Genomic DNA, 12,554 nt, shown 5'->3' on the forward strand with positions numbered 1-12,554 from the left:
GGGTCTTGTTCATCGGGAGGGGTGTGGCGTACCACAAAACAGGACTCCACGGGATATTGTTCATATCCACCGTCAACCTCCTCCAGCCTCCACGGGCTACTGTTCATCCATCGTCGACCTCCTCCAGCCTCCACCTGTGACTGTTCATCCACGAGTTCCTGTTCATCCAGCCTCCACCGTGTGCTACTCCACCGGCTACTGTTCAACCAGCCCTCTCCACGGGATCCTGTTCAACCACCCCTCCATGGGCTACTATTCATCCAGCCCTCCACCGTCTACTGTTCATCCAGCCCTCCACGGGGTCGTCCTGTTCATCTAGCCCTCCACGGGGTCCTGTTCATCCAGCCCCAACCGGCTCGATCGATCGGGGTCCTGTTCATCCAGAAGCAACACCACGGGGTCCTGTTCATCCACCCCCACCAGGAACTATTCATCCACCCCCCCAGCAATGCTCACTGTTCATCCAGAGGCAGCATCTATCGGCTTTAGTTAGCAGCAATAGCGAAGGAATCGCTCGATTGGGTTCAGTTAACAACCATCGATCGATCGCTCGGGTTCAGTAATGCGTAGCCTGCAGTGCAATTGCTCGGGTTCAGTAGGCGAATGCCTTCTCGAGTTCAGTTAGATCCCAACGCCTCGCACCCATGCGCGTGCGTGTACGAGAGAAATGCGCAAACCTTTGTGCATCGCTCGGCCCCGACCACCCACCGTAACCGGGAACACCTCGATATTTTCCTCGCCCTCGCTTCTACCACGTTTTTTCTGTCATGGATGGCCCAAAGAATGTCATGCAGTTGCGTCTCTGCTACATCTTGAGCTAGCGTCGGTTTTCCCCGAAGAGGAGAGGGTGATGCAGCAAGTGTAGCGTAAGTATTTCCCTCAGTTTTGAGAACCAAGGTATCAATCCAGTAGGAGGCTCCTCAAAACTCCCACGCACCTACACAAACAAACTGAGAACTCGCAACCAACGCAATAAAGGGGTTGTCAATCCCTTCACGGCCACTTGCGAAAGTGAGATCTGATAGAAATAGTATGATACGATAAATATATTTTTGGTATTTTATAATATAGATGCAAAAAGTAAAGATGCAAATAAAAGTAGATTGAAAGAAAATATGATAAGAGATAGACCCGGGGGCCATAGGTTTCACTAGAGGCTTCTCTCGAGATAGCATAAGTATTACGGTGGGTGAACAAATTACTGTCGAGCAATTGATAGAAAAGCGCATAGTTATGAGATTATCTAGGCATGATCATGTATATATGCATCACGTCCATAACAAGTAGACCGACTCCTGCCTGCATCTACTACTATTACTCCACACATCGACCGACTCCTGCCTGCATCTAGAGAATTAAGTTCATAAGAACAGAGTAACGCATTAAGCAAGATGACATGATGTAGAGGGATAAACTCATGCAATATGATATAAACCCCATCTTGTTATCCTCGATGGCAACAATACAATACGTGTCTTGCAACCCTTTCTGTCACTGGGTAAGAACACCGCAAGATTGAACCCAAAGCTAAGCACTTCTCCCATGGCAAGAAAGACCAATCTAGTAGGCCAAACCAAACTGATAATTCGAAGAGACTTGCAAAGATAACTCAATCATACATAAAAGAATTCAGAGAAGATTCAAATATTATTCATAGATAAACTTGATCATAAACCCACAATTCATCGGATCTCGACAAACACACCGCAAAAATTGATTACATCGAATAGATCTCCACAAGAGAGGGGGAGAACATTGTATTGAGATCCAAAAAGAGAGAAGAAGCCATCTAGCTAATAACTATGGACCCGTAGGTCTGTGGTAAACTACTCATAACTCATCGGAGGGGCAAGGGTGTTGATGTATAGGCCCTCCATGGTTGATTCCCCCTCCGGCAGAGTGCCGGCGAAGGCTCCAAGATGGGATCTCGCGGATACAGGAGGTTACGGCGGTGGAAATTGTGTTTCGTGGTGCTCCTGGATATTTTCGGGGTCCGTAGGTATATATAGGAGGAAGAAGTACGTTGGTGGACACCTGAGGGGCCCACGAGACAGGGGGCGTGGCCCCCTATCTCGTGGGGTCCTCGGGAGCTTCTTGACTTGCACTCCAAGCTCTCCGGATCGCGTTCATTCCAAAAATCACGCCCCCGAAGGTTTCATTCTGTTTGGACTCCGTTTGATATTCCTTTTCTTCGAAATACCGAAATAGGCAAAACAATCAGCAATACGGGCTGGGCCTCCTGTTAGTAGGTTAGTCCCAAAAATGATATAAATGTGTAAAGTAAAGCCCATAAACATCCAAGAGGGGTAATATAATAACATGGAACAATCAAAAATTATTGATACATTGGAGACGTATCAGTCTCCGACCCGCCCAGGATGAAAAGCCCATTTTCTATCATGCTTTTTTGTCATAGAAGTAGGAGCCCACCACATCTATGATGATACCGGGTTTTGTCACAATTATCGTCATAGAAGTGTCATAAGTATGATAGGAAAAAAATTCGTTCGGCCCAAAATGTCACGGATGTGTCTTTTTTTGTAGTGTATGATGAGCCCAGATTCCGATAAATGGCTCCCATGAAATCTGAGACAGGATCCATGTATGTGAACAAAGTGTGGACTTTGGTGGATCTGCCCGATGATCGGTGACCCATAGAGAACAAATGGATCTTCAAGAAGAAGACTAACGTTGATGGTAATGTTACTGTCTATAAAGCTCGACTCTTTGCAAAGGGTTTTCGACAAGCTCAAGGAGTTGACTACGATGAGACTTTCTCACCCGTAGCGATGCTTAAGTCTGTCTGAATCATGTTATCAATTGTCGCATTTTATGATTATGAAATCTGGAAAATGGATGTCAAAACTGCATTCCTTAATGGATTTCTTAAAGAAGAGTTATATATGATGCAACCTGAAGGTTTTGTCGATCCTAAAGGTGCTAACAAAGTGTGCAAGCTCCAATGATCCATTTATGGACTGGTGCAAGCATCTCGGAGTTGGAATATATGCTTTGATGAGGTGATCAAAGCATATGGTTTTATACATACTTTTGGAGAAGCCTGTATTTACAGGAAAGTGAGTGGGAGCTCTATAACATTCTAATATTATATGTAGATGACATATTGTTGGTTGTAAATGATGTAGAATTTCTGAATATCATAAAAGGATACTTGAATAAGAGTTTTTCAATGAAAGACCTCGGTGAAGCTGCTTATATATTGGGCATCAAGATCTATAGAGATAGATCAAGACGCTTGATAGGACTTTCACAAGCACATACTTGATAAAGTTTTGAAGAAGTTCAAAATGAATCGGTCAAAGAAAGGGTTCTTACCTGTGTTAAAAGTGTCAGTGTCAAAACCGGTGGATCTCGGGTAGGGGGTCCCGAACTGTGCGTCTAAGGCTAATGGTAACAGGAGGCGGGGGACATGATGTTTACCCAGGTTCGGGCCCTCTCTACGGAGGTAAGACCCTACTTCCTGCTTGATTGATCTTGATGATATGAGTATTACAAGAGTTGATCTACCACGAGATCGTAGAGGCTAAACCCTAGAAGCTAGCCTATGATTATGATTGTCCCTGTCCTATGGACTAAACCATCCGGTTTATATAGACATGGGAGGGGGCTAGGGTTACACAGAGTCGGTTACAGAGAAGGAGATCTACACATCCGAATCGCCAAGCTTGCCTTCCATGCAAAGGAGAGTCCCACCCGGACACGGGACGAAGTCTTCAATCTTGTATCTTCATAGTCCAACAGTCCAGCATAAGCATATAGTCCGGCTATCCGAGGACCCCCTAATCCAGGACTCCCTTAGTAGCCCCTGAACCAGGCTTCAATGACGATGAGTCCGGCATGCAGATTGTCTTCGGCATTGCAAGGCGGGTTCCTTCTCAGAATACTCCAAGGTAGATTTTGAACACATGAATCATGTCCGGCTCTGCAAAACAAATTCCACATACCACCGTAGAGAGCACAATTTTTCACGAATCTAATCTGCTGACAATTTTTCATAGCACGACACCACACTGCAGCCCGGTCTTTATGTGAACCGTTTTTCACAACCTGCTACCACACGTCTTGCGAGGCGGTTTTATTGGCATGTCTTGTCGAAGCAGAGATCGTGTCCCCTTATCCCGGGATTCTCATCAATATGGGTGTGGGTAACCCAACCGCGCCATCAATACGGCGCTTGGGGAATAAGCGTGTTTACGGGGCAAGTGGGGAGACACACAGTTTTTATCGCCCTTATAAAGAGATAAGCATTCCCCTTTTTCACCCACGCCTTCTTCTTCCTCTGCTCATCCATTCTCTCTCGCTCGAGCTCTAGCGCCAAAGCCCTCACCTTCTCCGCAAAGTCATTCAAGCATGTTCAGAGCAGGAGGCAAGTGGATGGCCTCCTCCATCACGGAGGACGACATAACGAAGCTACGGGGGGTGGATACCTGTCCGCAAACATCGTGCACAGGCTTCCGGCCGAAGGGCAGATCATCCCCACCCCATAACCCCAGGAGAGGGTAGTGTTCCTCCCTCATTTTGTCCGTGGACTGGGATTACCCCTCCACCCATTCGTCCGCGGGCTTATGTTTTACTATGGGCTGGACTTTCATGATCTAGCCCCCAACTTCATCCTCATCATCTCGGCGTTCATCGTCGTGTGCGAGGCTTTCCTCTGCATCCCGCCCACTTCGGCCTATGGCTGAAGACCTTCAACGTGAAGCCAAAGGTGGTGGGCGCCCAGCAAGCAGAGTGCGGGGGCACCATGGTGGGCAAGATGCCCAATGTTACTTGGCCTGAGGGCTCCTTCATGGAGACCATAAAGGGGTGGCAGTCGGGGTGGTTCTACATCACCGAGCCGCGCAACGCCAACTGGGCGGCGGCCCCCGAATTTCGATCCGGCGGCCCCATGCGGCTCACCTCCTGGAAAGAGAAGAGGTTAGCCTAGGGATCTGTGGCAGAGTTGTCTGGGCTTCAGACCTGTGTCCGAAATATGATAAGCAAGAAGATCAAGCTCGTCAACATAGTACAGGTTATGCTCTTCTGCCAGATCCTTCCGTGCCAACGACGGGTTTGCAATCTGTGGGAGTTCGACTAGGCCGAACACCATACACTGTGAGAGCTCTTCAACACGATGCATGAAGACGTCTAGAAGTTGTTGTTCAAGACCACCGAGGTACCACCACCCATAACCAAAGATCACGGACTCAGCGCCAAGTGCCCCGCCAATCCAGTAAGTTTATGTGTTTCGCAAGACGTGCTTTTCATCAGCACATCTGGAGGAGGATCTTAAGCCTTCTATGTTGTTTCTGCAGGATTGGGTAGACATAGCGGAGCGGATCGACTGCCCGGCTCCATTACCGGAAGATCCAGAATCAGAGCTTCTAACGAGGATGTTGTTTCCGGCACCCTATGAGGTGCGAGATAAGAAGGCCAAGAAGACGGCCGCGGGGACCAGGAAAGGTCTCCGGCGCAAGGTTGTATCAGACTCGTCGTCAGAGGACACCAATACACATTCCTCCCATGAAGATGGGAAGGAGGAAGAGGAGATCCCTCCTACCCCAACTGGGGGAAGAAGAAGAGGAAGGCCGCCCCACAGGGGGAGGCCAGAACGTCTAAGAAGGGAAAGACAAACCTTCTGGACCACTCCACCATGACCGCCTACAACAAAGAGGAGTGGTTGCCCAGGGACAAGCCTCTGGCTAAGTCGTAAGTATCCATACACTGTAATACTTCTAGTGTGTTTAGCTTCATTGCTTCTTACAATGCCGAACACGCGTATGCAGTCCGGCCAAATCCCACATCGAGGTATCCTCTTCGGAGGAGTCCCTGGACCCATCGGTTATGAACAACGAGTCACTCCCGGCGGCCTCCTCCCCCCGGCCTGCGGACGACACTGAAGTGTTGTCCCAGAGGACGCCGGACCAGGGGGAAACAGTTCTGGAGATGCCCCAAGGCGAGATCCCAGCCACCGGACACATGGGGGGAGATCCCCATGGACTCTAATAACGAGGGCCATAGTGAATTTGGCCCCCAGCCAAACACGGCCCCAAAACCCTGGGTGGTTCCGAACCCAGGCAGGCAGCCCCTCGCTAAGGAGGGCGAACCGCCTGTACTGATGACCTCTGTCCATCCAGAGGCATCGGATAACTTGCTGGAAGTGCTTCGCGGTGCTTCCATTGATGACGAACACCCTACTCTTATGAGTGCGGTGATTGAGAAGGTCCGGTCCGCCAAAAGCGGATTGACCGAAGCCTGCGCCAGCCTCCTAACAGGCTTTGAGGTAAGTAACAAAAGTGTAAGAAAATATCACAGTATAAACAGTAGCCCCTGATACTTTGTTTGGTGTTCGGAAAGAAAAGCCAAACAGAGGGTCAAATGATATCCGCGGGAGTCTAACAGAAAATGTCTACATGAATAAGCAGGCGTCGCTGCTAGCTGCTGCCGCTCGTACTGTGGAGGTCTCTAGACTAAAGCAGAGCCTAAGGTAGACCGAGGAAGAGCTCGGCCTTGTAAAGAGGCAGCTAGAGGAGAGCCAGGGTATGTAGTACCCTGCCTGTAACTTTTATAAGCAGTAATTGGTTCGTGCTAATGAAAGCGTTGTGAACTTTTTGTAGGGGCCATGACCGAGGTGGCGACCCTGAAGAAGGCGTTAGCCGAGGCCGAAGACAGAGCGGCCAAGGAACGCGCCGCATGCGAGAAGCATGAGTCCTGGGTCGGCGAGGTGCAGCAAGAGCTCCAGGATGCCGTCAAGAAGTATGAATCCTTGGAGCGTGACTTGAAGACTAGAGAGTGCGAGCTTGCCAAGGCCCTCCAGAGCTCACAAGACGCTAGAGCCAAAGCCCAGAAAGCCCTCCAGAAAATCCAGGAGGCCCAAAAGATTGCGGCGGGTAAGGCTTTTCTTATGCAAAGCAAGCATGTGAAGGAAACATTCTTTTTACTTACCCAAATTCGGAGTTCTCCAGGAGCATTTGTGGATCTGCCGTGCAGCATATCGGATGCCGCGGAGTTCTATCAGCCGAAGAGGGGAGCTCGACGGAGAAGTTGTTCCGGTCCCAGTACCTTGGGCCAGAGCATCCAAGTCCCTTGAGCGACCAACTGAAATAGTTAATCGAACTGCACAAGGCGGCTGAACTGGCCATGAAGGACCTTATAGTCCGGATGTGGCCGGCCGAGCCCCTACCGACCAGTTACTTCGGAATTGTTAAGCGGCTTTTGAGTGCCTGCCCGTGACTTGACGTCATAAAGTGGTCGGTGTGTATTGAGGGTGCGCGGATGGCGTTTGCCTATGCAAAGGTGCATTGGGCAAAGATGAATGCCAAGGCGCTGATGACCGAGGGACCGCCAGAGGGCAAGGAGCACCGTCGTCCCGAGATGTATTATGATGGAGTCCTGGAGGGAGCCTGCATTGTGGTGGTGCGATGTGCGAAGGATGATAATCTTTGAATGAATACATTCATTTTATCCTATCTTGTAATATAAAACAAGTTCGCTATGCAATATGTATTGCATGTTTATTTAAAATTGTCTCTTCTTTGCGACCGTTTATGAAATTTTGAGAGTTGGCCGGTCGTCGGCTTCTGCCCCCACATAGCTAGTACAGGGGTGTTCGGGATAAATCCAAACACTCTTTACTCCAGTTTTGGGTCCTTTAAGGAGGTGTTCGGCACAACGAACCAGGCAATCGGACTATACAGCTTTATCACTCTCACTTAGCCATAGGAGCTCTATAACTTTAAACTAGGTAATTGCCCGTGCGTTGCAACGGGGCCATTCTAATGGTTCAACATCAATTGTACCTATTCTAATTGTTCTACACTCTTTGGGTTATTTCTCAACCAGAAAATGCTAAAAGGCAACCAACATGTCTGTCAGGTTATTAATTCTCGAACAGAAAATGCTATCTAAACAAGGACGATACAAATTATTAGTAATCAGGTAGAATAAGATGATCGTCTACATTTATTAGTTCTCGACTTGAACATGAATTGATTGGTGTTCTGAAATTTTAATGATTTACCATGAAGTTGTGATATGTCAATAGTCTAATCACTGTGTGCGCCGGACACGGCGGTAGTGTTCGTGTGTGATGCTGTGATCTTCACGTGTGATGACATGAGGTGTTTGTGGCGGTGGTGGGCTCTGAGGGACTTGGTGATAGTGTCGCGGCGAGAGGGCTGAGCAAGCGGAGACATGCACGCGCATCGGCATGGGAACTGAAGCCATAAAAGAATTTGTAAACTGCAGTAAGTAGAGTGGTAGAAAAATTACCATCGTTCTTGTTATGCATCCATGAGATGGTGGATTTTGCATAAATTGGACGTTGTCTGAAGCTTATACTCTTCCAATAGAAACTATATACTTGCACATCAACCTGCTTGTTCTGGTCCTAGGGTTAATAGAAATCTGAGAAGTGGTCAGCGGCAATCGACAATTCTAGGCAAATAATCATTTTTGGCTGCACAAGCACCGCCTCATACCAATTGAAATTTGCAAGCTTGCATTCATAGACATCTGTTGTATGAGTATGACTGCCACATACAATTACTTTTAGGTGGACATCAAAATTTTAACATTGATGATTTGGTCCATATACGAGTCAAGTCAATGCGATCAACTCCTGAGGTCTTCTCATAAAAATAGGTGGTAGTGTATCACATTCATACATTGATGCTCTCTTAACTAAGACTCATAGATAGCTAAGTCTGTATGGCGTATGTACCTCAAGCCTGTATCAAGTTCAGACCTTGATTTGTAGGAGTAACTAACAGCTAATCGACCTGTAAATAGAATAGAACAGAATAGAAGAGCATTGTGTGAAACTAAAAATCGCCACGAGGGGAACAAAAAAGTAATGTTGATGAGTGTAAGCCCAGCCTCAAGGAATCAATGACGCACCACTGCTCCTTGTTAGTTTTTCCCTCATCCTCCCCTCCCCGGTCACCTCCTCCTTCCCGTCGTTGACGGACGTGGGAAGCAAACATGGGTGACCTGCAGTAGCACACCAGAGTGCGGGAGGTTGAGGCAACGATGACCAGGAAGGTGGTGCCCTTTTGACTGGCAGAGGCGTTTGGGTAGATAAGCCTCACCTCAAGCAATCGGCGACGCGCCGGTTCTCTTCATTAGTTTCTCCTTTGGCCTCTCCTCCTCTCCCACCTCCTCCTTCCCGTCGTCGGCGGCAGTGGGAACCAAACAGCGCTCACCTGTAGCAGCGCAGGGAGTGCGGGAAGTTGAGGTGAGGGAGATCAGGGAGGCGGTGCCTTCGGAGGGGCAAATGCGTTTGGTAGATGGCGGTGCCGTAGCGGGGAGGGAGATCGTAGGCGTCCGGTTTTTCCTTTTTGTTGCAATGCAAAACCGGATGGGTGCGGGTGAGAAACCGGATAGGTGGGGAGGGAGCGTACGTTGGGGAGGGGCGAGGGAAGTTTGACGAAACGTAGGAGGGGAAATGGAATGTTCCGTTTCTTTTAGGTAGTAGAGATTTCGGCGAAGCCCCTAGTATTTGGAAGGCCGAACTTGGGGCGCTATACATGCCTAAATCGGACAAAGAACGATTCCTCGCCCGAAGCGGAAAAAATCTTTAAGGATCTGAAACCTCTCGAACAGCGACCAGCTCTCGCCGTATCATGACAGCGAGTTTTTGGCTTTCTCTACTGAGGTGCTCGTCCAGAAGAACCGGGACACAATCACAGTAGTTCTCCCTACGTCACCTTAGCCGATATAGCGGAACGTAAGGCGGCAAAACATGGGAGCCGGGCAAACCCAACTATTGACCCAAGACATGATTCAGAGCTGATGCATATAGTGCTATAAGTTCGGGGTGCCGCACTGTCAAAAGTGTTCGGGCTTTCCTGCCGTGTTGTGGGGTACACTGAAGCCCCGGGCGAACTGAGTCGTACCAACGTGTACGTGTGCAAATTGTAATAAATAAACAGTCAAGGAAAAAGATAAAGAAATGCAATAATAAGATGCCGGTGTACATTATTTTCCATTGTTGTTTGAATGGTACGTCAAGGCGTACGTATACAAGTAGTGCGATAAGCATAATAGGACTATTTGACATGTCCTAACCAAGAGTGAGCTGCATACGGGTATGTAAAACAGGTATAACGATCGTTATAAGAGACCACCTGGGGATTCCCTTGTATGTTGAAGCTCCTTGCCTCGTTGGTGTCTCCATCCCGTGCTGGGTCCGATAATCAGACTATCAGAAGAGCCTCCAGAAAATAGGGACCTGAAAGAAAGAAAAGAGGTGAAGGTATACGGATCCTGGAGCGGTTGAGCCGCATTGTGGACCGCATTGTCGCCGTGCCTCCGCCTGTGCCCATGGTATTTTAAGTGCATAGTTATGTACGCGTGGCACAAATTTTGCCGCTTGACTAGGATCAGGACGGAGGCCGGATTGCTAGGCGAGCTCTGGTCGAGCCGGACGATCTTGTTGCTGAGTACTTCGGACTCACTGAGGGAGTCCTGGATTAGGGGGTATCCGGACATCCGGACTGTATACATCATCTGGACTATTGAAGCGTGAAGATACAAGACTCAAGACTTCGGCCCGTGTCCGGATGGGACTCTTCTTTGCGTGGAAGGCAAGCTTGGCGATCCGGATATTGTGTTTCCTTCCTTGTAACTGACTCCGTGTAAACCCTAGCCCTCTCCGATGTCTATATAAACCGGAGAGGTTGGTCCTTAGAAGGACGATCACAATTACGATCATACCATCATAGACTAGCTCTTAGGGTTTAGCCTCTACGATCTCGTGGTAGATCTACTCTTGTACTACCCATATCTTCAATATTAATCAAGCAGGAAGTAGGGTTTTACCTCCATCGAGAGGGCCCGAACCTGGGTAAACGTTGTGTCCCTTGCTTCCTGTTACCATCAGCCTAGACGCACAGATCGGGACCCCCTACCCGAGATCCGCCGGTTTTGACACCGACATTGGTGCTTTCATTGAGAGTTCCTCTGTGTCGTCGCCGCAAGGCTCGGTGGCTCGTCTCGTCGTCAAGGATAACATTACCTCGGGGGGAGCTCTGACTATAGGCCAAACTCTCCGACTTGGCGGCTTCATCATGGCTGCCCCATCGGCGGCTGCGCCGATGATGGCCTCTCGGGTCATCAAGCATAACCTTCGCGTCAGTTCGGAACTCGCCGAACAGATGGATCCGATGGAGCTCTCCTCCCTTAATGAGCTCTTGGATCGCATTGCCGCTCTGGGAGTCGCTACAGACTATGACCGGATCGGGCTTAAACCTGACCAAGGGGACATTAGATCCCCGCCGGCCACCCATGAGATAGCAGTAGTGGATGAACCACACACGGATTACCCCTCAACTCTGAGGATGAACCATGTCCGGATCATCGAGCTCCTTGAGCCGAACACCTGCCCAATGGAAGACATGACCTGGGTCCCGGACTTAGAATCAGGCATTGGGCCAAAGAAATTGGGCAAAACTCTGGATCCTGGACCGTCAGACTCGGAGCCTCCCATGCTCCTGGGTGCTAGATGGGATCAGGATCTAGATTCAGCTAACAACACCTACCCGGACTTAAGCCGTCTCTCCCACATCAGGCAAGATCCCCAGGAGACAGTACATCGCTACTGGGCCAGATTCCTCCTTGTGCTAAACAAGGTCAAGGACTGCCGCGAGGAAGACGTTGTCTCACTTTTCTGCAAAAACTGCACGAACAAAAGACTCCTCAATGCTATAAGTTGCTGTGACATAGTACACTTTGCGGATTTGGCAACCATAGTACAGAAGTACTGTGCGATGGAAAGCGCCTGGAAAACCCAAAAACAATATGGGGACAGCACGGCCCTCACCAGAACCTTTGTCCGAACTAAACAGGCAAACTCTTGTAAGTCGGCTGATCCAGTTCCCAAGAAACTGAAGCACACCCCAGGGCGGGGAACCGTAATTGGAAGAATGGCTCAATGGTCCATGTAAACTCCATAGCGCTCCGGACACAACACCAACTCATAGCCTTAGGGCATGTTGGATACTCCGGTAGGTTGCAAAAAGTGGTGAGGATCTTCTTGCGGGCCATAAAGCAGAACAACATCCCGCCAACGAGCACAATATGGTACTAACGGTCTTCGAGACTTTCGCCTAAAACAATAGGCGCAAGCGAGCTCATCGAAGCTCCGCTGAAATCTGCCATGTGGCAAAAATAAACCCCTGGAACGACACTGCTATAACTTTCAATGCCAGTGATGAACCTCGATTCCAGACTGTTCGGACACCAGCCGCTCTGGTCCTTAGCCCAATCGTGGACGGCTTTCGGCTCACTAAAGTACTCATGGACGGCGGAAGCGGATTAAACTTGATCTATGAAGAAACGCTCAACAAGATGGAAATTGACAAAAGCCGCATTGAGCAAAGTGGCACAACCTTCAGGGGAATTATCCCTAGTTGGGAAGCGCGGTGTGTGGGAAAATCACACTCGATGTGGTATTCGGTACCCCAGAGAATTACATGTCCGAAGAAATCACATTCCAGGTGGCTCCTTTTAGCAGCGGATACCACACCCTTCTAGGGCGGGACGCGTTCGCAAGC

Source organism: Triticum dicoccoides, chromosome 7B (genome assembly GCF_002162155.2).
Source record: "Triticum dicoccoides isolate Atlit2015 ecotype Zavitan chromosome 7B, WEW_v2.0, whole genome shotgun sequence".
In the NCBI taxonomy this organism is placed as follows: domain Eukaryota; kingdom Viridiplantae; phylum Streptophyta; class Magnoliopsida; order Poales; family Poaceae; genus Triticum; species Triticum dicoccoides.